This window comes from Sander vitreus, chromosome 1, assembly GCF_031162955.1.
Source record: "Sander vitreus isolate 19-12246 chromosome 1, sanVit1, whole genome shotgun sequence".
Classification (NCBI taxonomy): Eukaryota; Metazoa; Chordata; class Actinopteri; order Perciformes; family Percidae; genus Sander; species Sander vitreus.
The window spans coordinates 4,294,751-4,322,294 of record NC_135855.1 but is presented as its reverse complement, the minus strand read 5'-3'; the positions used below and the strand labels follow the sequence as shown (position 1 = coordinate 4,322,294).

At 41.4% G+C, this 27,544-nt stretch overlaps 1 long non-coding RNA gene across 1 annotated transcript; it reads left to right on the top strand.

The window, feature by feature from the left end:
* The first annotated feature begins 247 nt into the window (after positions 1-247).
* LOC144521910 (uncharacterized) lies at positions 248-26,588 on the top strand. Its single transcript, XR_013502365.1, has 3 exons — positions 248-861; positions 1,020-1,148; positions 23,173-26,588. It is a non-coding gene; the product is annotated as an uncharacterized LOC144521910 (long non-coding RNA).
* Positions 26,589-27,544: the final 956 nt, after the last annotated feature.

The following is a 27,544-nucleotide window of genomic DNA, read 5'->3' as shown; positions in this document are numbered from 1 at the left end:
TTTCTTTCCCCCTCCTCGGTAAATCACGCGCAATTCAAAGCCAAAAGGTAGACCAGCCGAAACGTGCCTGAAACCATCTCATAAAAAATCCATTCGGCTTTGGCAAGTCCTGTTTGGCGGCGAGAAAAGAGAGCAAAAGATGAAGAAGGGGGTGGGGGGGGAGCCACATGCAGCTTTTTTTTCAGTTTGTTATTCTCAGGACCGACAGCGGAGGAGGAGAAAAGAGGAGGAGGAAGAAGAAGAAGAAGAAAAAGAAGAAAAAGAAGAGGAGGTGACGACCGAGAAGGGTCACCCACACGCTGCCCTTGCCTCGCGCCGCTACGATATTTTGTCCGAGAGCGCTTTGAAAAATCCGCTAAAGGGCCAAGTCACACACAGTCAGTATTCGTGCGTGTGCATGTGCGCGCGCGTGTGTGTCTGTGTGTGTGTGTGTGTGTGTGTGTGTGTGTGTGTGTGTGCCTCAATCGATGAGATACGTGCTTGATTGGGTCTCCCTGGTTGTAATAATGTACATGAGGAGGAGGAGGAGGAGGCGGAGGGGACGGGCTGCTCCCATGCAGGCAGGCAGGCAAGGCAGGCTGGTTGGAGCGCCTTCTGCCAAACACTTTGTTGGCCGCTGATGCTACTTTTCTCCCGTTTTTTTTGTGTGTCTTTCCGTGGCCTGATAGGAGCTATTTAAATCAACCACGCAGCGAATCAGACGTGTCTCCAAAAACTGCGCTCAGCTCTCCGTCCTTCCTTCGCCTTCAAGTGACCAGGGAGGCGCAAAAACAGAAAAAAAAAAAAAAAAACTCACCAAGCAAGCGCTGTCCCTTTTATATTTGCCAGTGAACGGAATACATTTTTTTTCTCTCTCCACAGGTAAGCTCAAAATCCTCCTTAGTTGAGATGTAGGTTATTCAAAATTCTTTTTTTTTCTTCTCCTCGCTGTGTTTCACCTTACAGCTAGGAATAAAAAAGTTTTTGGATTCAACTGAGTTGGTGAAGTGGATCCAAAATATTCTCCTGTGTTTTTCCAGGCAATCCTCAGGGTGGATGGCTTCACGGCGGTGAGAAAACAAAAAAACAAAGGATAGAGGATTCTTGAAGAAGGGAATTGAAGAACAAGAGAGAGAGAGAGAGAGAGAGAGAGAAAGAGCAATATACGGGTGAGTTGCCAAAGGCTGTCTTTCTCTCACCTCCTGTCCTCCTTTGCGCCAGATGTGGTGCTGCTGCGCTGCGCCTCGTCTCTCGCTCGCTCATCAATAGCCGGAGAAACGGCTTTTCTTCCTTCGGATCCTCCGAGGGAATCAGATCTCCTCAGCCTCTTTCTCCACGTGTCGCTCCTCGGGTAAACCCGGGGAGTTTGTCCGTTTCCTTCTACGTTTCACCGGGCTCGGTGGGCAAGGGTCGGTGATTGGGTGACTCTCCGCCGATCGAGGATGTTTTCGCCCTAATCTCGCCGCGACTGTGTGCGCCGCTCCACCACTGCATGCCGTTAGATCCGCCCAAGCATCTGTCCGTCTTTCCATTGGCGCATCCATCAGTGTCTCACACACACACACACACACACACACACACACACACACACACACACACACAGCTGCCGTGCGCACATTCCTTGCGATACTACAACCCCCCCCCCCCTCCCCTCAGTGTGTACACTCAAACATAAGACTCATTCACACACGCATGCATGCAAACACACACACGCACAACGCGCCCGCGCCCCGATGGAGAGCTCTCCTCTCCGTCTGATTGACACAGCCCTCTTTCTTAAAAGCCCGTCAGCGAGCGCGCTGCGTGTTTGTGTGACATTTTCTCTCCCAAATAGGAGTCCGAGTGTTTTGTTTTTGCCTCTCGCGGCGCCAGCATTTTTATTCTCCTTCCTAAATATCTACAAGAACAGAAACAAATCAACCAGTCTCAAGGGTCGGAATGGTGAGACATGGGAATACTTTAACTTCCTTAGTATACAACAACATTTTCTAAATATTTCATGCCAGGCTCGGCGGGGGGTTTCGGTGCGTTGCGCTCGGATGACAAAAATTAAAATTTGCTTGAAATATATATATATATATATACATATTTTTTTTTCTTTCTGAGAAACACTCACATTAAACATGTCTACTTACTAACAGCAATGTGGACCTACTAAGGTGCCCTGGCCAGTGCGAATTCTGGGTTTTGGTCCACAGCAAATCTCATAGCAATTGTTGACCTTATTACGTTATGAAGTGAAATTGGCGAGATCGCTTCTTTCTAACTTCCTTAACTTCCTTCTCTTCTTCTAACTTCTATACATCAAGGAAATAAAAGTGGGTTTAAATGGTTTATCATTTTTGACTTCTAAAATCTGTCAAACTTAACCCCCAACAGTTTGAATTTTCTTAATTAGTTTCGTAATGAAATATATATATATATATATATATATATATATATGAATATATATATATATATATATATATATATATATATATATAAATATTTTTTTTAAGCAGTGCAGCACACATGGGGAGATATTAGGTGATCTGTCCTTTGACAAATCTTGGCTTTAAGAGTTATTCAGTAATGTGATGTAGACATACATACATGATCCACTACGCGTTAGAGAGGGGGGGGCTTTGATTCATACACTTTCCAAACACATTAACACAAAACTCAAATGTATTACACTAATTCATTTATGTTCCTTCTTTAAAGTCGTGTGATCCTACAGTTTAAAGCGTTAGATTGGCTCTGATCGGGACCTGGAGATGTATACCAGTCGGGGCTGAACTGGGTTTATAGGTCCGTAACAGTTCCTGATGTGCCAGATGTGTCTGTAGGGATAACATTCAATATGCGACTTTGGGCACATTTTTTACTTTTAACTTGCACTTTATGGTAAATATAAAACGGTGTAGGTGCGGAGTTTTTATTTTATTTTTTATTTTAGAGTTGTAGCCTAATTCCTCTCAGCCACCGATGTGTGAAATAAAATCAGGACGCCAAAGTACTATTGTTGAGGCTCGTACACAAGTATGAATGGTCAACATCCCAGTGGGGATATTCTATTTCACATAATATTAGGCCAGTAACGACTTTTGAATTAGTGTGCTTTATTTACATGGCTATCCCCCCCCATGTTCGTTATAATTTCAAAGTACATTTTTACTAGTACATTTTTAATAATCAAACAAAGTAATATTCGTTTTAACGTTGCTAATTATTCGGTCATTTTGTAACGCACATTGTGTGTGTGTGTGTGTGTGTGTGTGTGTGTGTGTGTGTGTGTGTGTGTGTGTGTGTGTGTGAGAGAGAGAGAGAGAGAGAGAGAGAGAGAGAGAGAGAGAGAGAGAGAGAGACTAATCACCTATTAAAACCGTTGCATAAAACTTTCCAAAACCGTTAAAATGCTGTGAAAGCGATGGATTGACAGCTCCACTGTGCTTAAAGCACTGAGGAAAAACACTGAGATGTGTCACTAAAAGTCATTTAATAGCAGGGTTCACAGCAGTCCAGGTCCAGCCGCTAATTGCTGATATTACCGGAACTCATCGATGTATGGAACTGTCTGTCTGGAATCGAACTTTGTTGTAGCTGAGGAGACTCGCGGTGGAATTCTGGCGCAGATTACGCAGTTTACTCTTCATCTGGGAACCCCACTGAATCTTTCTCTAATTTTTATTATTATTATTTTTTTTTACTTTCAGATTATTGTGAAAGAGAACTAAACTTTATGCATATGGCGCAAAGATGGTTTTGCGCACGATGCAGAGGTGCGTTTCCTGTTTTTCTTTTTGTTTCCAAATGATTATATATATATATATATATATATATATATATATATATATATATAATATATATATATATATATATATATATATATATGTATGTATGTATTTTTTAATCAATATAGGCTATATAAACTACATGAGCAAATCACCACCATTTAATTACTGTCCTGCTGGTGCCACACTACCAAACTACTACAAACAAAATTCAGACATTGTTCATTCTTGCCAGTCGGCCTATATCCTATAGGATAAATATCACAGCATGTCGCTGTGTTCATGTAATATCTAATATCTCACTGATATTAAAACTAATTTAATTAAACTCTCTGCTTTGGCTGCTCGAAACTGTGACACAAGTTCCACTGATGGTATGAACGGATTACTTCTTCCCTCTAAAAAACAATGTGCATCATATACAGTTGAGAAATAAATCCGTGGTGACATATTAGAGTTTGATAGTGTAGGACGCGGACTATATAAAGGCATGATGCAAACAGGAATAAGCGCGTGGATGAGTCATATTTAAGTGTTTGAGCCAAAAACTCTATTTAAAGGACGCGGGGAAAATGAATACACAAGTGATGAAGTTAATCATAAACAATTATAGTATCGATTCCACCAACAGTTAGAGCTTAAAACGTGCCGTGTGTGTGTGTGTGTGTGTGTGTGTGTGTGTGAGAGAGAGAGTACAACCTCTGTTTTACGCATAAAGGTCAGTCATTTATGCCGGTTTTCCCTCAGTATTCCGTGTGTGTGTGTGTGTGTGTGTGTGTGTGTGTGTGTGTGTGTGTGTGTGTGTGTGATTGTGTGTGTGTGTGTGTGTGTGTGTGTGTGTGTGTGTGTGTGGGGGTGTGGTGAAGGGGGGGCTGTAGTGAGGGAATCGGGACCTCGCCTTTGCCTTCTGCCGCTGCTCTCTTTACGCACAAGCCGGAGCTCCAAACCGCTCTCCACGGACGCACGGCATGGCACGGTTATGACACTCACGCTGGACTGGGTGAGTCCAAATTCGATCCTGTCGTTTTATTATCGAAATTGACTAAATTATTCATTGTTTTATTCTTTTTTTTTTTTTTAAATGGTAGGCTATATTTGGTGACCTACAACACATCATTTATCATATGGATGTATCATGAGAAAAACATATTTTTTAGGTTTCATTCATACACTTCCTAGAAACTTCTCCAGTAAATGCGACTTTTAAAGTTCCGACGTGGTATTCTATTAGCTGCAGGGACTTTGTCACAGTCCAGATTAGGCTTTTGGTGAATACCCGCCCCCTCAAAAAGAAAACACAAATAGATGCGTACGGTTCAGTAGAAACGGTGGGGGGGGGGGGGGTTAGAGAACAACTACCGTGATTTATCTCTGAGCCCTCTACACCATCCGCGATTTACTCTTTTTTTTCCTCCTCCTTATTCTTCTTCTTCATCTTCTTCGATGATCACGTTGGCGTGGAGCGGCTGCGTGGCGCACCGGCTTCACGGCACACTGGTTTCTAGTAGACTGGATAAAGAGCCAGGGGGAGGTGAGGGCGGGGGGGGCGGGGAGCAGTCCGCAGAGCAGCTTGGAAAACACGCAGGGAAATAAAAAATCAAGAAATAGTAGTAAACCCTTAACCCTAAACTATACACACATGCACAGCCCCTGAGTCATTTGATCGGTTCTCAACATGAGACATAAGTGTGACAATACTGTAATTAATAAATATATGAATGCTGATGAAGAAGTGTGTAGGTCATCAAATTCAGGCCAAATTACCTTGCATGTAAAGTTTTAATAGAAGCTTGCTTGAATAATCTCCTTACAAATCAGTTACTATGATAGTGAGTAATACTCCCTCTTAATTTACATTCCGTGATGAAAAATGCATGTGTTGCACAAGTGTTTCTTCTGGATGTGGAAGACAATAAGGGCCTGAGTTCAAAGTTTGAAGTCAGAATTTTGAGTTTACACTTTAAAGTCAAAATTCTGAGAAAAAAGTCATATTTTGACTTTAAACTCAGATTTCAAATACATTTTTCACATGGCCCTAATCCTCTTCCGTACCTTCTATATTAAGAATGCCACGTAAGTTCAAATAAATTCTTGCATAAAGAAGATTGTTAATGGGGGGAAAAAAGATCTACCTACTAAAAGGAAGGAAAGGAGAAGTCCACAAGCATCCTTTAAACTCCTATAATAGTTTTTTTTTTTTTTTTTCCTGCTCAGAAATTTGCTTTTTGTCACCCTGTTTGTGATTTTCCTCCTCTCAGCCTTAGGCTGTGCCTGTGGCTGTTGGCCAAGACAGACTGTTTTATTATGTACTGTTAAGATTCCGTCGATATCTGAACAACCTCCAAAACTCTCCGCTGGTGGTGGTGTTCCCTAAAAAAAAGAACCTATATTTGCATGGAGAGAGAAAGAAACAAAAAGGAGGCCAGGGTTGGACTTTCCTCAAATAACCTTAAAAGTTACAAAGTCCCACCAAAAAACAAGACAAGGCATCAACACGAGAAGCTGAAAAAGATTAAGTGGGCTCTCTCTCTCTCGCTCTCTTTCTCTCTCTGCCTTCCTCCCTCTCCCCAGTCCCCCCCTCCCCCCCCACCTAGTTGGGTGTGCTGCGGAGCTAGCAGGGTTGAGAGGGCAAATGCTGACCAGCCCTCTTTCTTTCTCTGTCTGCTGTTACTAGGTCACCACACACACACACACACACACACACAGACACAAACACACACACGCACACACACACACACACACACACACACACACACACACACACACACACACACACACACACACACACACCTCTCCTTGCGGTCAGTGTTGCCACCAGGGAGAGGGGTAATTTAAGCCCTCCTTGATGTAGCCTATTCATCACTGTCCTGTGGTCCGCGCTTCAAAATTAAAGTCTGATCTACAAAGTTAGAGTGAAATGAGATAAAAAAAATTGGCAGAGGTCACCGAGGGCCAGGCCAGTCAAAACACAAAGCTGGCTCAGCTGGCCTGGTATGAGCTGCGTTAATTATTTTTTCTCTATATTCCGTGGATTACTGGCTGTGATTTTTGTTTTTAGGTGGAAAAAAGCCAAACTAGTAGAATGACTTGTTGGGAAGCCTGGTGGGCCAGTGCCAGGAAAGTCTGAGGGAGTCCCAGTAGTCCCGACTGATGCTTCATTAGCCTGAATCAGCAGCTATTGATTTATGTGTATTCTGTGAAACTGTTACCAATAAGAAAATAGTTAAATGATATATTATGCATTGGCTCCTCAGCTAATATTCCGGTTAAAATGTGATGAAAACAAAAATTTGTCAACGACTTCGGTACAAATGAACGACTTGATCACATAAACAAAAGACACGTGGTTGTCCACGATTGGTCTCAAAGTTCTAATAATGATATCAAAGCACCCAGTAATGCTTGCATTCTTGTCCTAATTCCAATAAAATCCTGCAAACACCATTGCAAAATAAAATGTCCAGAAAAGGCAGGTTTAAAATCCACCGATGTATGTATAAAAATAATATCAATAATCTCAAAATGAGCCAGTATGTTCTACCTTTGAAATACTGTTTTTTTTTTATCTTCTAACCTTGTTAAACCCATGGGAAAGGATTTAAGTAGAAGTAAACCTTCCTTTTTGACCCAAACTGGGCTTTCACATTTGATGTCGGTCACAAAGTAAGCATTGTTATTACGCCAAATAAGGACATCTTGTATGTATTACATGGGCTAAGCATGCATTATTTGGTATTTTGGAGCAGTAGTGCAAAAAAAACATCACCAATCGCAGACATAGAGCATTTATTGTAAACTCTATTGTATTTGACTATGTTTTACAGTTGGGGTGTCTCACATCCAAACAGAAGTAATGTCTAATTTTCTCTAGCAGACCTTCGGAAACATGTCATCAATTTAAAATCATGCCCATAAGCAATTCTTGTAAATTTTGCAAAAGTCATGAAGCATCCAGCCGATAAAACAATGTTATGTATGTTTTCAGAGTTGATGCAGTGAAATGACAACGAGAGCACTTTCAGCTTCCTTTATCCGTATTGTTAGAGCAGGAGGTGGAGGACGAGGGAGAAATTAGACTGCAACCATTGTTGCTAATATCCACTCACCTATGTCACATGATATTGCTCCTGTGGCTTCTACCACTATCAAGCTAACGAGGCCAAGGGTCATCTTATAGTGCAATTTGATTGGATGAATTGATAGGCTATACGTGGATACAATGAGACAAGAAAATGACTAATTAAATGCTCAAAAATGCCCTTTAGACATGTGTTTTAACATATTCCAATAGATAGCAAAACAGGCAGGATAATAACTTGTATTTTTCATTTCACTGTATCCTTCAAGTGAGAAGCACAAATGGTGTGATTGTAGTTATTATAGTCATAAACTGTAAAGTAAATTCGCCGGCTCAGATATTTTTAGAAGGAGTAGGTATTTCTTTGGAAATGTTTGCGTCTCATGTCTGATGCAAGTCTGATGAGTTACACTGTTTATCAGCGTACAGTGTGACCGCGCACTGCTGAGTGAGTCACTGCTTCCTCCTCACTGTGTACGTGTGTGTGTTTGGTGTGCGTATGTTTGCGTGTGTGTGTGTGTGTGTGTGTGTGTGTGTGTGTGCGTATATATGTGTGTGTGTGTGTGTGTGCGGAAACCACGCTGACAGCTGCAGCTCATTACAGGCACTATTACTGATGGGGACTGCTGGGGGAAATTCTTTCTTCCAAGGAGCAAACCACCCTGTTTACCCCACACACACACACACACACACACACACACACACACACACACACACACAGGTCTCGCTTATTCATAAACCAGAGATGCAACATCTGTAACTGAAACAAAATTAGAAACATTTACTAAACATGTACTCCTTAGTGAAAAAAATAAATAAAAATGAAGGTATCTTCCATGAAAGGAGGTGACACATATTCCATTATTTCAATTGCTAAAGATTGAAAGACAACCCTCACCTGTGCATTTAGTATACTCTTCTACACGTAGTACACAATAAATTGTGTTACACACACACACACACACACACACACACACACACACACACACGCATGCACACACAGCCACAGGGTGAGCAAACTTAAGAGGAGATGAGATCACCGGAGCACTCTAAGCCTTTCTAAATTGGCAAACAGCATCACACACACACACACACACACACTCACACTCACACACACACACACACACACACACACACACACACACACACACACACACACACAGAGTATACAGTGTCCAGTGACGTTAATGAGAGGGCTGAAAGCCAGACACACATGTGCTAGAGCCATTAGGGAAGACTTCATAGCTACACTTCAGGCCACTGCAGTCCATTACTGTACTTCATTGGTTATACTGCTTGAAAATAGTGGTTTCTCAAAGTCAGGTTCAGGGACCACCAGGACTCCTTGGAGAGCCCCAGGGAGTTCCTCGTTAAATAAAAAAGGAGTCCACTTACCTGTTTTTCTTTATCTAATTTATTTGATACACCATGTTGCAAGAATACAGGTCTTCCACAGATTGCATGGCTCTACTGAGAGCAGGCTGATCTCATCCACTGTTTGTACATATACAGACGAAAAGTAATGCTTTGTAATTTGTATATTACACACAAATGCTAAGAAACATTGTTGTGAAGCAGCGGCGTCTAGTGGCCGTAGTAATTATGACAGGAGCAAAGGGGGAAGTCAGCTGACTTAGTACATGAGTGACAAAGTCTGTATAAAGCCTAAATATATGCTTCTGCGTTAAATCAATGCTGTGGCTACGTACGTAGGTACCCTCCGCAAAAATGAACAACACGAAATCAAGGAGAGGGTTAACTTTCCTGCTACAGATTTCCGACCGTGGTCAGACAGCAGAGGGGAGACACTTTGTTTCTCCCACTATGACTCCAGATGCTACTCGCTCTGAAGCTAGTCTGTATCCACGAAATTCCACTTCTGGGATTGCTCCGGTGCCACAGGAAATTTCACCGGATGCACTTTTCGCCTATGTCCTTTTTCTTTCTGTTGGAATTTTAAACTACGATCGATTTCTGAGGACTATGGTTAACTGCTCCTCTGCAGGGTAAATCCAGACAGCTAGCTAGACTATATGTCCAATCTGAGTTTTCTGTAAAAACAACTTTTGAATGTACATGTTCCACCAAAACAAGTTCCTTCCCGAGACTATTTTGCAGAAGCACTGTGCAGAGCGTAGCGCCGCCCAAGACGATTGTGATTGGTTTAGAGAAATGCCAATAAACCAGAGCACGTTTTCCTCCCATCCCGGAATGCTGTGTGGACTAGCCAGACCTTCCTGTGCAGCGCTGTGGAGGAAGGTCTGGCAAAGCGAGACTACACGCTCTACACAAACTCCCCCCACACACACATGCAGGCCCTGCTATTCTCTTCTCAATTATAAACTTCAGGTCACTTACTTAGGCTATGGCGAAAGCTCTGCATTGAGCCTCCGCAGAACCATAAATCACCCTTATGGCTGGGGGCGAGGAAAACACTGGACTTTCACCTGGGAGACCGGTGTTCATGTCCACTGTGAAACCAAAAGTCAACGCTGTTATTTTAAGTGACGATGAGATTATTAATACCAAAACCTAAATTACAAAACCAGTAAAAGATTATCTTTAAAAGTGTGTGACATTTTAACATGTATGTGAATCTTGTTTGGGTTACACACATTATTTGTTACTTTCCCACAGAAGATAAGTTCACTCTTGTTTTACATTGGTTCATCCAAAGTCTTAACTTGGTTCCTGGCATAACGGTAATGGGGAAAAGCATCTTTTTGACACAAGTCATCACTTTTTCCCTAAGTAATGCCTAAAATAATTGGGTTTTCCTTTATAGAATATTTCACGTGAATGAAAGTTTTTAACTTTTACAAAATACAGGATGCAATTTTAGAATATTTGGATGGATTTAAAGCCATATATAAAAGGTATGATTTATTTTACTGGCATTAACAAGGTGTACAGCATGACAGTAAATGGGTGTATCATCAGCATATAGACAAAAACTCAACTAGTGGGCATTCTATGTAATTGCAACTGTAGGATGTGAAAATTAAAAAAGAAATTCTCCAAAGATTTATTGTAAGCATATTGTGCCGTTATCTAATACTGCCGTGCTCTGTCTCTATGCTTTCATGACCAGAGAAAGAGTGAGACAGAGAGATGGTCCGCTCCATGCTGTGATGTATCTGTTGCATTAATCAGCCTCTTAAATTGGAACGGGCTGCTTTTATTAATTATGTTGAGGATTACGTGAGGATGGTAGGGCCTCTCCCAACCATCCCTCCCGTCTCGTTTAGACACACAAATCACTTCCAGGAAGAAAAAAGACAGTTGAGAGAGAGAGACAGAGAGAGCTTCATTACAAGCAAATGAAAAGAGAAAACGAGGCGATGCAAGAGGGAATGAAGTGAAGGGTTGACGACGGGTATTTCAAAAATAAAATCAGAAGTTACACTAGTGTGTGTGATGGACGGTGGAGTCCTGTTGGCGTCTCTGGCTTTAAAACATATTTGCCTAACATTAGTGAAACAAGTACATGTGGGGCTACTCCCACCTGCAGATATTACACAGCACTTAATTTCACCATTCCCTCTTGATAAATACAGTGTTTTATTGTATTTTCACCTGTATTGCTAAACTATGAATTCCACTTTTGGTATTGCTAAGATGTTTGAGCGCATGAATTTAATTATTTAGCAAATTGTTATCATTAAAAAGTAAAAAAGGATTTTTGTAGTTACCATTTTAATATAAAAACATTCTCCCGAACATTCCCATTGATTAAATTCACAAAGTTATACTGTATATATATATACATAGTATATATTTAGTTATATAATTTAATATTTGTAGTAAGAGACAGCAATCAGTAAATTAAAATAATGCAATGGTTAATGTTGCTGTTCTGGGAAATGAAGCTGTGCCTGTACTTATATGATCTGAGGTATTCTGCCACACCAGCCTCAGCAGGGCAGCTTGGCTTCTTAAATAGGCAGTCTGACACAGTCTGGAAGTAACCAATATTGTCTCACCGGTCAATTATAGGCTCTTGTTTGTATCCAAATTCTCAGACACCTGTAACAATGTCAGTATGAGAGCTTATTTTCTAAAACAGTCAAATGGTATGTATTTCTCTTAAACCATGCAGCCACACGTTGGAGGTTCAATAAAACACAGAACAAAGGGGAAAAATTTGCCAGAGACAATGTATGCCCCGGAGCACACGCTTGTTTCAGAGTTGCCACCGTGACCCGACAAGATGTAAACTGGTCGGTTCACAGCGACACAGTTCAGTGATAAATTAGTCTCACATTGCCAGTGCTGCAGAGGAGGGTCTGGCTAGCCCACACAGCATTCCGGGATGAGTCAAAAACATGCTCTGGTTTATTGGCATTTCTTTAAACCAATCGCAATCGTCAAGCCACGGTGCCTCTGCAAAATAGCCTCGGGAAGGAACTTGTTTTGGTGGAACTTGTGTACGTTCAAAAGTAGTTTTAGTCATGCAACAGAAAACTCAGATTGGACAGATAGTCTAGCTAGCTGTCTGGATTTACCCTGCAGAGGAGCAGTTAACCATCGTCCTCATAAATCCACTGGAGTTTAGAGTTACAACACAAAGAAGGCGGAAGGTAACGGACATCCGGCTGAAATGAGGGACATCCGGCAGAATTTCCATCGGCACGGGAACAATCCCGGAAATGAAACGTCGTCAATATAGACTAGTGATAAATCAACTACAGAGACAGTTTTCTGAAGACAAGTGAGTGAAACTTGGATCTTCTTACAGCCTTTTACATGAAAAACACCGGTCCAGATGTGTTCACCAAGCGCAGTAACACACTGGTTCATACACAACATGTGCATGGGTGATTGTGCAATTCAAGCGGACTGTGTTTTACTTGTGTACACATGCAAGCGATCAATTTGTAAATCGGCGATCTGTACAGGACGCGCAGAGGATACAGAACAACCAAAAACTTTGGCACACACTCCTGAGCCGTGCACACAGGACATGTACACCAACGTGAAGCAGGAGGAGTTCAGTGAAAGCTAGGCATTCAGTGCATTTAGGAATCAGTTTAACACTAAAAATTGAGAGGAACAAATAACTTTCTTTCAACTTTTGGGGGATCTGATAGCCTGTCTGGTGATTATTGGGGGAGACACATTTCCATATTTCATATATTGGAGGAGACGTGACCCTGAGGTGATCACATGCTTACTGATAACAATTTTTAATACTGTGCGCTTTATAAAGTAGGCTGACTGATATGAGTTCAAATCTGGGATACAAAGTAATTGCAATTTGCAGTCACTCAGGCCACTGTAAAATAGCTAAATAACAGTAATGATGGCAATGGTAATGAATTTGTATTAAAAACCCAAAAGAATAAATGAAACAATAAGTACATAGGTCTTTTGTGACACACACTTTTTTAGTAAGCTTTTACTAATGTTACACATATATTTGAGGTTTGCCCTCTTATGGAAAAAATCCCAAAAATAGACATTTAATATATTCAAAGCTATGTGTTTTTTTAGAAGAAATATTCATATAAGGTCATTTTTGGCCAGTTTTAACAGCCCTAGAATGCGCACACATTTGTCCTCTGACAATGTTGATTCTGTGTCTGTGTGTGTGTGTGTGTGTGTGTGTGTGTGTGTGTATGTGTGTATATAGGCTGTCTTTGTCCCTTTTCACTAGGCCCTGTTTCCAAAATGAACAGTTTGTGTCCGCTTAATCCTTAATTTCAGTATAATGTTTTAGTTTATTTGATAAATTATCATTTGATGTGTATAAAACGACTAAGGCCTGTTTAGTTGGTTTATGGGTTCATAGTATTTTAATTCTTGTTCTGCCTGTGATGTGAGGGGAGATGTCAGACATCAAGGAGAGTGAGTGCAGGTGTGTCTGATTAGAGCCCCTCAGCAGGGAGGGGTGGGGCACCCTATGTAGGAGTATAGGTAAGATAGTTCTGCAGTGAATTTCTTTTTCCAGTATCTGGGGTGCTTATTGTTTTGGGTGCCCATCCATCCATCCATCCATCCATCCATCTTCATCCGCTTATCCGGGGTCGGGTCGCGGGGGTAGCAGCTCCAGCAGGGGACCCCAAACTTCCCTTTCCCGGGCCACATTAACCAGCTCCGACTGGGGGATCCCGAGGCGTTCCCAGGCCAGGTTGGAGATATAATCCCTCCACCTAGTCCTGGGTCTTCCCCAAGGCCTCCTCCCAGTGGAACAGGGAGGCGCCCAGGGGGCATCCTTACCAGATGCCCGAACCACCTAAACTGGCTCCTTTCGACGCAAAGGAGCCCATGTATATATAAATAATAGGGGTGGGAGGAAAAATATCATATCGTATGTATTATGATTTTTTTAGAATCAATATTTTTCATTTATTCATTTTTTACCACTGTTTCACCTAAATATTTTCTATATCATATCCGTTTTCTGACTGAAAGCAGAAAATGCAGAAAATCCATGTGATGTTCTTCTTTACACATGGAATACATGTCAGACTGATTGACATGTGATGTTCATTCTTTTTAGAAAACAATGCTTTTAGAAATATCTCATAATATATTGTCTCCCAAAGTGTATTATTCAACTTTTGTTTTTGTTAAAGACAGAAAAGAAAATTGCGATACTATCAAAGCGCAATACTTCTAGAATTGCAATAAATGAAAATCGCAATACAAATCCAGTCGGCACCCATTAATAGTGAAAGAATAGATCTATCTACATGTAATGGTATTTTCCAGATCCAGAGTGTTAATGTTGCTTTTTCAGTTTAGCTCACCCTATACATAACTGTGCAAGTGGTAGATTCCAGTTAGGTGAGGCTGAGCTATGTTAAAGTGCCTTCAGGAGAATGGAGAAAGAGGAAGAAGTTGGCAGCGTACTATGAGGTTGCTGTGTTATTAGTTTGTTACTTCGGCTCATTTTAAGTTAGTTTTTCTTTGCGATTCCTGGGTTTTATTGTTTGCCCTTTGTTTGAGTATGTATTTTTGTTAATAAATGTCACAGTTTTTGCACTCATCCATCTTCTTGTCCAGCTGCTTCAAAATCCCTGTGTAAAGGTCTTGGGCGCCCCACCAATTCATCAGACTTTTCATGAGGTGGTGGTATGATACTGGGATTGTATATTTTTTTTTTACATATTAAACTACTATTTAATAATTAGAATAATCTTAATGTTGTAATGCTTCCATTTTAATCATTTAGTTTGGCAATATATAAAACTGGGTGAGAAAATGATTTGTTTGTTAATTATTTGCTAGCACTAACTGAAATGCACCGTGAAAACCAGACCAGATTGAGATAGTGTTTGTTTACATGGCTGCTTGCCTGAGGTATAGGCCTGGTTCGGGTCTTAGTTAGAGTTATCATTGCAGCTTTCATTGTGCACAACTACAGGAAGTACAGCATGACAGCGGTCAGGTTTAACTAGTAGGGCTTCCAGTTCTGGTGGCTGTTTACAACTGACAGTTTGGGTTATAACCATTTGCCTTCATTTCTTCTTCCCAATAAAAATTGTTAGTCTGGAGTTTTTGTCTTACTGTCTGAGCACCCATACTTGTGGCTCTGTTGGACCTCATTTTAGCAATGTGGCTGCATTCTGAGATCTGAGGAAATAATTGTGTTTAGTACAATGTTATCAGAACCGATGTCTGAAGCGATAACAATAGAAGTTGTTACAAGCTTCCTTTTACATCCAACTGGCCTGAACCCCTGGTACTGCCGAATTTGAGGCCAGAACCCAACCAAAGACATGAATCCATATTTTAATACTTGCCGTTAACTTTCCAGGCTAATGCAGGGTATCAGCTACACGCACGGACACAGGTGATTGGAAGAGGGGAAAAAGCTTCTCAATACCTGTAATGTTACAATACAGTGCTGAAAGAAGGTTTGTTTTGATGGATAAGGTGAAACCTTGCCCCGTATTAGCTCTTGAAACTTGCTACCATTAGCAGCTTCATTGTGATCCAGTGCATTATGATATAGCTGGCTATATACACAGAAACACTCAGGAGTCAAATGCTGTATATTTCAGGATGTATAGCGAGTGCGTGGGAGCCACTCTACACTGAGAGCTTCAGTGGATACAAATCACGGCCGATACTCTGTCACGTCAGCCCGAGCCAGCTGAGCCCAAAGCCACTTCAGCTGCACCCGGTGTTTATCTTACTGTGACATTCTCCCTGCTGTTACGCAAAGCCTCCTTCCTCCCCCCCACTCCCACCCCACCGCAACGCTGTGTAAGATACCTGCTAAATGGAAAGAGAGGCAGATGAGTTGAATGGAAGTAGAGAGATACAAAGAAAGGGAAATAGAGGAAGAAAGTGTCATGTCTCATCCCTGTGTTAAGTTTCTGTTTAGTTTGTTTCATGTTTTCTGTTAGTTTTCCATTTCCTGTTTTATTTTGTAGTCTCTCTGTTCTCCCATGTGTTGTCTTGTTTTACTTCCTGTCTTCTACTTTCCCGCCTGTCCCCAACCTTATGTGTTGCACCTGTGTCTCATTGTCTCCCATGTCTTGTGTATTTTAGTTCAGTCTTTTCTTTACTCCTGTGCGAGATCGTCTGTTTCCATGTCTTCAGACTTCGAGCGGTTTTTCCCCTGTGTCCTGTATTCCTGAGTTCCTGTTTTCCCTTGGATTTTGACCATTGCCTGTTTTTTCGGATTTCCCTTTGCCTGTCGTTTACTGGCCACTGTTGCTTGTAGTTTTATTAGCGTGCTAATAAAACAATTGTTTTTTACTCACCTGAGTGGTGCATTTGTGGGTCCATTCTCTGGTGTGCGTGATAGAAAGAGAGAAAGAATGAGCTGTCTGTCAGCAAATATTCTAAATTCGAATATACTGTATATGTGAGTGGTAAATAAACTGACATTCGAATATGAAAATTTGAATGTCCAAAATGCTTCCCGCATTCTTGCCTGGGCCTGGTCCGCAGCTCCCTGTCTGATTGAGCCCAGCCGGTCGGAGAAGAGAATCCACAGCGAGTGAGTGCTATTGATAATGACTTCTAGCGCTACCGGAAGTAAACAAAGGGTAAAGAAGAAGACGCCACAAAGACGCCGACGAAAACGTCTTACTGGAGCGACGACGCGATTCAGGAACTTGTGTCGGTAAGAGCCGACGCTGAAATTGTCAAATTCAGGGAACGGCAAGGGATTTATTTTTTAATGACCAAATTATCTCTGCTCCGTCATGCGGTGTAATCCGCGTCATGTCCTGCCTCATGCACGCTCCAGAGAGAGAGAGAGAGAGAGAGAAAGAGGTCTACGGTGTTTAAAATAAGTTCAATGTCATATAGGACATTATTTTATTAATTTAGTTTGAAATGTGTAGGTATGTAGATCTTTTAAAATACATTTTTACATTGAAATAAATATACCTATACAAGTAGGTATGTCTAGTAGTAGTAGTTAGTATTGGTTTGCCCTCTGATGGACATAATTCCCAAAAATAGACATTTAATATATTCAAAGCTATGTGTTTTTTTAGAAGGAATATTCATATAAGGCCATTTTTGGCCAGTTTTGACAGCCCTAGAATGCACACACATTTGTCCTCTGACAATGTTGATTCTGTGTGTGTGTGTGTGTGTGTGTGTGTGTGTGTGTGTGTGTGTGTATAGGCTGTCCCTTTTCACTAGGCCCTGTTCCCAAAATGAAGAGTTTGGGTCTGCATAATCCTTAATTTCAGTATAATGTTTTAGTTTATTTGATTATCGTGTGTGTGTGTGTGTGTGTGTGTGTGTGTGTGTGTGTGTGTGAGGACACGGCAGGTGAAGGCAAGGAGGGGAAGGGGGGGGGGGGTGGACGTGTGCTATGTTTGTGAGGTTATGGTTTGAGTGTTAATTTAGTATTAGTCAAAGATTATGATAAGGTTTAAGGTCAGGATTAAGGGCTGTAGAAATAAATCTTGGCAATTTAAAGGTCTTCAAAAGAATCTGCAAAATGTCCACTGTCAATGTATTTACTTTGCTTTTCCTAAAATATTGGCTTTGTGACAACTAAAGCATGATTAACGCTTCTTTAGGCAACTTAAAGCACTCAAGGTCTGGGAAAGATTTTCATTAAATATCGAAACAGTCAAGGCTGACTTGAAAGTTGCGTTGGCGGGTTCTAAGCCAAAAACAAATTGAAGGAGCTAAACCAAGACGTTGAAAAAATATAATGAACTGTACATCAAGCTGGGTTTTACTCGGACTAGCTCAAGTGGCAGTCGTCTGGATTTTCTCTGAAGGAGAGCTCACGGTTTCAGACTTTGAAACCCCCTGCTCCAAAACATTCAGGTGGTGACAGACAGGAAAAACCGAATAAAAGGGTGGAGAAACAACCAATACAGCTGCTTCCACTGCTTCACTGAATGTTGTGATGAGTAGGGAAATGATGTGAGGATATGCTATGGCCTTTGCAGTCACCTATGGGAGATCTCTCGACCTACGTGTTCTCCAAACACCATCTTTAAAAATGAGGGAGTAACTTTTAGGAGAATGCTGTTCGTCCCTCCAGTCAAGTTCCAGAGACTTGGAGAATCTATGAAAAGGAGCGCTGAAGCTGGTTGTCCTTTTAATATGACACCCATCACCTTAATGTAGTAAATTAAATTAGTCATGTATGAACTATTTGTCAGAAATAATGGCTGAGTAGGAGTAATAAAATCCCCCCTTATCCCGCATACAATAAATCCACAAGAGAATCATCTGTCAGTTATAATAAGGTTTAGTCATTCATGCACTTGAACTGTGTGTATGTTTATGTATGTGCATGCAACCCAGGAGTTTTCAAACCAAAACGAGGGCAACAGTGTTTCCAAAAGTCTCCGTTTTAGGGGCTTGCAAACGCCGGAGTAGTGTGGACGTGAGGGGTAAACGTTGCAAAAGTTATTCGTTTTTAAACCAAGACGTAGTAGTGTAGATGTAGCCTATGACACTTATTGTTGCGTTGTCCTTTTTAATGTTACCCATCACCTAAATGTAGTAAATTAAATTAGTCACGTACGATCTATTTGTCAGAAATAAGGGCTGAGTAGGTAGGAGTTATGAAACGTAATAAAATCCCCCCTTATCCCACATACAATAAATCCACAAAAGAATCATCTGTCAGTTATAATAAGGTTTAGTCCTTCATGCACTTAACTGTGTGTATGTCAATGTGTGTGTGCATGCTACCCTCACTGTCCATACACCCCCCCCTAACATAAACTCCCCCTGACCTCATGTTGAAACAACATCCAAATGCTTGTCCACGCCTCTACACAAACAGTAGATACGATACCGTGTAATATCCGGGCACCCCAGGGTGCAGGGGCCACAGCGTCTCCCCTACAAAGCGGTCAGGTGCCCTTGGGCCCCACGAAGATGCTAGCTGACTTGACATCTACGTCTGCTCCATGTTTGCTCCTTGCCTGTCTGAATTAGCACTTCACTGCCCGACAGTCTGCACTACCCTCGGGGGAGGTCAAATGATTTTCCCCTTCTGAAGAGACCGAGTGCTCCTAGTTTTAGGATATTTAGTGACACGGAGGAAGGATTGTTTACTGGCGGCATTTTCTCAATGTGTCCACTGCACCTCAAATGCTGAGATGTGGATTTTAGGCGGTGCAAGTGATGACTGATGGCCGGGGAAATAGGAAGCAACGTCTTGGACAGTAAACAGATGCTGACCAGCAGATCACCATCAAAAGGCCTCCAAGGTTTCAGACTCTCACAGGGGATGTACTGGATGTTCCGTGAAGAGTCTGAGCGTGTGTGTGTGTGTGTGTGTGTGTGTGTGTGTGTGTGTGTGTGTGTGTGTGTGTGCTTGTAGTCCAAGGGAGTTTGTGAAGGCTTTCCCTCTGAAGTGTCAACCTCCCAGAGAGGATCAAGTGCTAAGCGGGGGACTCAGGAGCTCAGTGCCTGGTGTATGTGTGTGTGTGTGTGTGTGTGTGTGTGTGTGTGTCCAACACTAGTAGTTTTAGGGATCGAGAAAGTGATGTATCCTTTTATCTGTTACTGTGGATGACCACAAGCCTTCAGCTTTAAATCCACACACTCAAAGGATGGATCAGTGTGTGTGTGTGTGTGTGTGTGTGTGTGTGTTTCGGATGTACAAAGGTGCATCAGAGAGCATGGTCTTTCTCCTGAGGGGGAAGCACAGAGTTGAGAAGTCAAACACACATGTGGGGGGTCAGTGAGCAGCCTGGCAAGCGGAACAGAAGCGTCATACACACAGAAACACACGGGTAGGTTATTCTTTCTGTGTGTGTGTGTGTGTGTGTGTGTGTTTGTGTGTGTAAAATAAAAATGGGCCTTAAAAGATGATAAACATTAAAACAGAATCCTAGTGTTTGCATAGGGTAACTGTTGTATCTAACCTAGAGCTATTTTTACAGAAGATCTCTTTTCCTTGTATTACTCTATTAGTACATGTCAGACCATAGCTCTTTGTTTTTCTGTCTTTTTCTTAACTGACCATTATAGTGTAAAGTGTCTGGCTGTTTGACCTGTATTACAAATGACTGTAACACCTGTAATCAGAAGAGTTTTGCAGTGAAGAAAAAGGCTCATCAAAGTGAAACCAAAGATGGACTCAAAGCATTTCATATTGTTTCAATGGACTTTGTTATTCCAACACATTTGCATTTTTTATTATTATTATTATTATTATCTTTAAATTTACTGTCATGTATTTTAAACATCCTCGGAATCTTCGACTTTTTCATGATGACATTATATTGATTGCCATTTTACAAAAACAAATCTGTTGTCCTAATGAGTGATTGTAACAAAATGAGTTAAAGAAAGGAAAATAAATAAGTAACAATAATAATATGCCTTTTATTCATAATAGGGTCATGGTCGTAAGAAATGCTCAATGGTGTTTTAAACCCCCACCGTCGACTTCAAGGCAGCGCTGCAACCGTCGACTTCAAGGCACCTAACCCTTAACCCTTAACCCTAACCCTAACCCTTGCCTAACCCTAGTGCCTTCCATGCAGTGCTGCCTGGAAGACGTCGTTGGGGGCTTAAAACACCAAACACTGTAAGAAATCCAATTCCAGCCACTAAAAAGGATGTTTAAGGATTAAAGGCCTTTAATAAATATAGGACTAATACAGATTATCAGGATATTTGGCTTGTGAACCCCTAACCAAAGTCTACATGCAAACCTTGGTCACATGCCTTTGAGTTGAATTGAATAGTGACTGTTCCTTATTAGACTGCTTCATTTAAAAAAAACATATTAAAGCCTTACGAGATAAAAACAAAATCACAACACAAAAAAGCAAGGTTAGAGAAAAGTCTAAAAATATAGCGTAGAACATTTTTGTTTTACTTATTTCAGTAATCATCTTATGACCCCTTAGATTTATCGTATGACCCCTTGTATTGTCCTGACCCTTAGGTTGGGAACCACTAGGCAAATATGTTAAAATACACCAATGTGTATATCTTTATCAGGGTGTCTTGACGCTCAATGAAAAATAATTAGTTTTACAATATGGTATGGTGTTCAGAATGGCAAAATGAGATAGCCAAGGCACCGGTAACTCCTGCAGAGCAGACAACATTAACAAAACACTAATGACACTTTAGTTATCTGTGTTGCAGAAAATGCAGATGCAAACAATCAATTACAGTATGCATACTGTTTGCTACTAATAAAAAGAAAAGAGTATGTGAAGTATTTACACATTCATTTAATTTCTGTTTTGATTTAAAATGCCACAAATTGGTCAAGTCGGCAGCAGCTGATTTTAGAATGTAAGGGACCTCACATGTTTCAACAGCCAATAGAGATGTCAGCTTGGAAAGTCAGCTAGAAAAGAAAAATCAATAATCCATTTTATTTCTGTAATCTGGTCGAAATGCATTTAGACAAAGGCTCAACGTGCGCTGTAATCTGGTCGAGCGAGCTAGATTGTGACTGGAGACAGGGAGCGCCTAGAACAACGCCACGAATATTGTTTTCGTTGATTCATCACTAGAAATGCAACTGTAGCGAGCAGCTCACTATCACTAACGTTATCCACATTCATATTTCGACACAACAGATGATATATCCAGCTACAAAAAAAGCCTGAAACTCGGTACACCGCCTCGTCTCGTCTCATTGGTGTGAACTTCCAGGTTTTAGAACGCTGCAGACCGGTGCGTTTGCAAATATTTCTAAGTTTCAACTTGTCTCTTCACGAATCTTTGGTCTGAATTGGTTAGGGTTAGGGTTGGCTTTATGATTACTGGTGAACACTACACAACGCTTATAATCATGTCTCTCTGTATTACAGACCTTAGCCACGAGAAAAATAAATAAATATGTCTTATTATTATTTTACACTACTAATATTGGTCATATAAATAGATACTGTAGTAAGTGCCCAGGTGGACACCATGGCTATGCAATTTATAAATACTCTATTCAATCTCTCTCTATCTTTTCTTTATTTCTAAAACATTGCACGTTCATCCTGTCAAACTATGCAGTAGCGACAGAAGCATGACTTTCACTTACGGTGGGGATCCATTTTCGCGACACCACGCTGCAGTTGTGTTGCGACGCCGTTCTCTTATTACATCCATGGTTGATGCTCCACGTCCTTGATGCTCCACGTCCTTGTCCAACTGATTGGACGAACGCGTCACGTGGGTCTGGCTACTCCCGAATTTCAAAAGCAACCCCTTTCTGAAAACATTTTAAGCGAGAAATAGGCCGTACAGTTGCTGAATCTGTCTTCATTTCAGATCGACAAAGGTCAGTTTGAAAGATTTTCAGAGGACCTGCGAGAGACTTCCCCCAGCATTTGCATAAAGATGGCTCGATGGTGTTTTTTGCCTCCAATGGCGCCTTCCAGGCAGCTAACCCTAACCTTAACCCTAAACATAACCATTGCCGCGCTGCCTGGGAGGAGACATTGGGGGCAAAAACACCAAAGACCATAAAGATCGGACAGCTTTTTTGACGTGCAGCGCCGCCTTGCTTGCTTGCTTTGCGGGTGCGTTAAAGTCGCTTGACGTCACCCATAGGGATAAAGTGGAGTGCAGACAGAAGCGTCGCACGGCCACATGGATCTGCACTGTTACACTTGGGACGAGGCGATCCTCTCTGCAGAAAAAAATAATGATCCACAGTCATGATTCTACCGCTCCAAAACGTATCACAGCACGATGTATATGGTGCTGCAGCGGGAGACAGTGCATGTCACGGGGTTCCGAGCTACCTGACAACGCAGGGGGAAATGTGTTAAAAGCCAAACCATGTCTGTCGTGTTTTCACAGCTACAAATCTAAACTACAACAAGAGTCGGTGTTACCGTGAGGGCAATAGGACGACACAGATTGGTACTTTTTTGGATACAGTCTCATCTCTTGCTCTCTCTCTACTTCTTCTTTGTTCTGTAGGTCGGTGCGGAGAGTTGCAAGATCATTCGTAAGGATCCAGTGCATTTAAAACCTCAACCGGAACCAACAATCGACCTGGGTATGATAGACCGTACTCACACACACACACACACACACACACACACACACACACACACACACACTTAGGTGCAAAGAAACACACTCATCTGTTAAACGGAGCGAACACATCACTCTTTGCTAAGTAGAAGTTTCACTCATCTCTCCCCCCTCGTTCTCTCATCTGTCCATGTCATCCCTCACTACCCCACTTTCACATCAGCTATCAGTTGGTCACACATACACACACACACACACCTCTCCACATCAGCCATCAGTTTGTCCGACAGACACATAAATGTACATATTCGCATTCACACACAGACCAACTCCTTTACATCACACGTCAGATAACCCAAGATTCACACTCACACACACACACACACACACACACACACACACACACACACACACACACACAATACATCACACATCAGTTATATCTTTTAGGCTGAAGGAGAGAGGGGTGTTTGCAGCGGGAGGGGTTGACAGGAGAGAAGAGGAAGTACACAGGAAGTACATTAGTTATCACTCCCATGTCTTCTCCAGCTTTTCACTTCTTATCACCACCCGATGTCTCAGACCCCAGCCGCGCTGCTTCTCCTCCTCATCCCAACCCCTTTTTGCTTTTCTCTTTCTGTCTCTCTTCCTCACACACACACACACACACACACACACACACACACACACACACACACACACACACACACACACACACACACACGCCTCTAAAAATGACTTCCGTGCTCCATTTTAGTGTCAGGCCCTGGGATCTAGATGCCACTTGGCAAGCCGTATAGAAGCCGCAAGACAACTGGATGAAATATTTAAATGAAAGACGGCAGGGGTAGAAGAGGTGAAGAAAGAAATGTGTGTGTGTGTGGGGGGAGTGATACAGAGAGAAAGGAATATAGGACAGAGGACGAGGGAAGGAGAGAGTGACGATATTCAGATAGTGAGCAAAATGTGAAGGATTTTCTTTTCTTGGCAAAGAGAGGGCCGTGTGACAAGAAGTGCAGATGAATTGAATTTCACCTGCAAAATAGCCTGAAGAGAAATTAACCAATAAAGCATGAGATCACATCACTTTGTCTTGGAATCATCAGCATCATCAGCAAGTCTTAGGACGTGACAAAGTACTCTCAGCACTGTGCCAGCCCTGCTAAATCAGAATCAAATCAAATGTAACATTCTAACAGTGATTTGGGGACTTTAGAATTACAAGGCACTATCTGACTTTTGTCATACAACCCTAACCTTAACCCCTAACCCTCTAACCCCCTAACCCCCTAACCCAAGGCTGCATTAAATGCTAATGCTAGCATGCCAACATTCCAAAATGACAATGCTAATATGCTAATGTTAAGCAGGTATAAATTTATCTTACAGTAGTTGAATGTGCCATCATGCTAACACCTAATAGCACTAAACACAAAGTACAACTGAGGCTGATTTGACCTACTGATGGCCCTTTACCGTGTTGCCTCACTGCTTTGTGATTGAGAGTTAAGGAGCTTAAAAAAATACTATAAAAAAGACCACAATCTGAAGTTTTGAACCCTCAAAATAGATGATTACACTGAATCATAAAGTATGGATATAAATGCCAAGTTGCAAGTGCTTTTTTGTTTTAATGAACTTGACAAAAATGTAATTTCACCACTAGCTTACAGTCCGCTTACACATCTTACACTAATGTTTGTTAGCAAGAATCCGTTTTAATGCGTAACTCAAGAAGACATATCATGCTTATTTTCAGGTTCATACTTGTATTTTGACTAGAACATGTTTCCAAAAAGACATTAATGTGGGCGCCTGGGTAGCTCACAGAGCGGGCGCCCATATGCAGAGGCTCAGTCCTTGACGCAGCCGCTCAGGGTTCGAGTCCGACCTGCAGCCATTTGCTGCATGTCGTCTCCCTCTCTCGCTCTCCCCCTTTCCTGTCTACAGCTGTCCTGTCTATTAAAGGCTAAAATGCCCCAAAAAATATCTTAAAAAAAAAAAAAGAAGACATTATAGTTATGATACTGTCTATCTAAATATACCTGTTTTTACCCTGTGCCTGAAACACTACATTTTAGTGCCTGTCTCTTTAAGCCTGCATTCCAACAAACTCATTTGCAAAGTTTTCAAGTGATGGGTGGAGATACTCAGATGGGGGCAGTATATTCTAATGAGCCTACATGTGATATAGGAAGGGGAGCCAAATCTGAATTGGCTTGTTGAATCCCATGTTTTCTGATCTAATCAGCCCACAAGAAACTGACTGGGTCGTCTTATTTCACAGTTTGTGGGTCGGTAGGCACTCCAGATACCCAAATGTGCACAAGCATTGAAAAGGTGAGTTTTCATGATATGTCCCCTTTAAGTCCAAATTTCTTTTTATATGTAGGAATCAGAGATGAATGCAAGTTTCTAGCTAAATGACTACAGAACATTTCAATGATCTGACGCTGACTGTACAGTGCTCCTCGTATCTGGTTATAACTCATCTACTACTAGAGACCAAATGTTATATAGTGACTACATTAAGAGCTCAGACACTGACAGTGATGACCCGAGCCCGTCCAGGCAAAACAACTGATGCAAATATGTGAGCAGTAAAAAAAAGAAAACACCAAAAAAGAAGAACAGCAGACATGGGGGACAGCGAGGAACAGAAGAAAACGTAGAATAAAGATAGAAAGCATTAGCAGAAATTAGGATAGAAACTTTTTCTGACTTTTGTGGCCTAGTTTTTTATTCCATTGTTATTTATTAATAAGTAATTAATATATTTAATTATAAGAGGTAAGCTGTCAGCCTTAGTAGAGAGTTTTACAATTCCAAACAGAAAAGCACTTATTTGTGTTCTGAGAACTTTGCTGCATGCCATTTTCAAAGATGTGAAAACTTTGAACCTCAATATCTCAAAACCAGGATTGCAGATACAGTAGAACCTTATAATTGCATAATGTTCGATTCCATTTCCCCTGTGAGACAATTAATACAATAAAGAAGAACTTTTAGGTGTGTGTGTATGTTGTTTATTTAATTGTCCACACTTGTCCAAATACTTATTTAAAGTGCATGTGTGTGTGTGTTTGTCACTGTGTATGTGTGTATGGCCTCTGTGCATATTCTGTATGTACATAATTGTACTGTACATCTGTAAACATGCGTACACAGGTATGTGTTTGCAGTATAATTGACTTACATACAGACTTGTATGGTACCCATCACTGTTAAGTCCTGCTTGCAAAGGACTGTGCTTATTGGACAATAGGCCTGTCCGTCAAAGAAATGAGTGTGTTCGCTCGTAAAGGCAACAAACGTATGCAGTGAAAAAGTGACTACAATTTTTACTGTGCCTTGTTAAATTATTGGGAAAAAAAGTCAATAAAAAGTTGAAGATTTTATATGCAGTGTGTTATTTGTAGTTTACATGCAACACTGTTGACTTTACTCCCTTTCCCTTGTGTGCAGAAATGTTGTGGTCAGTGTTTTTGTGAACTGCTCCCACTTTTGGCACCATAGAGTCAGAGATTTATGAAGATGATGTGTTAAATAAAGTTAGGTTTTAGACCAACTTTGAGTTGTAATGAGGAAGGTGAACGGCATACACACAAGCAAACGGAGGAGGGGGGAGTGGCATTTTACATGCATACCAACAGGTCCTAGTTATTGCAGCTGAGAGAGAGAGAGAGAGAGAGAGAGAGAGAGAGAGAGAGAGAGAGCCATAATCATGTTCTTCATTATTCTCCAGAATAGATTCTGCATGTAGCAATGAAAATGCTTACATCTTGCCATCCAGTAGTTCAGACTAAAGTATTACTTCAAATAAACATTCTGTTTCCCAGTGCCGGACTTTGTGAGTAAATGGAACGGGGAAGGAACAGAGGAGTTTTCTCCTGTGCTGATTGGGTGCAGATGTGAGCTCCAGTCTGGGTTTGGTTAACGTCCCGCTGCCAGGAATATTCGCTACAATTCAATAAATAGAGCCGTTAGGAGCAAGGCATTACCTTGTCACCATGTCAAGGTTTCAGAACGGATGTTTCACATTGGGTGTATCTAATACTTAGCCTGTTCACTCAGCTCAGTACAAAACACTGTAACTCGAGAATGCTGCTATTGAAAAGCTGCAGGGGAAGATTCAATGTGTCATTTGAACTTGAACTCAGACTTGGATTTACAAATTAGAGTTCAACTAATGTGGGGTTTTTGAATGGTGATACATGGTTCTATGGTTTTAATGAACCTACATAAATATTTTGTAACTATATTTAGATACTCTTGGGTATTATGGGATGCAAAAACATTCCAGTGAAATGCAGAT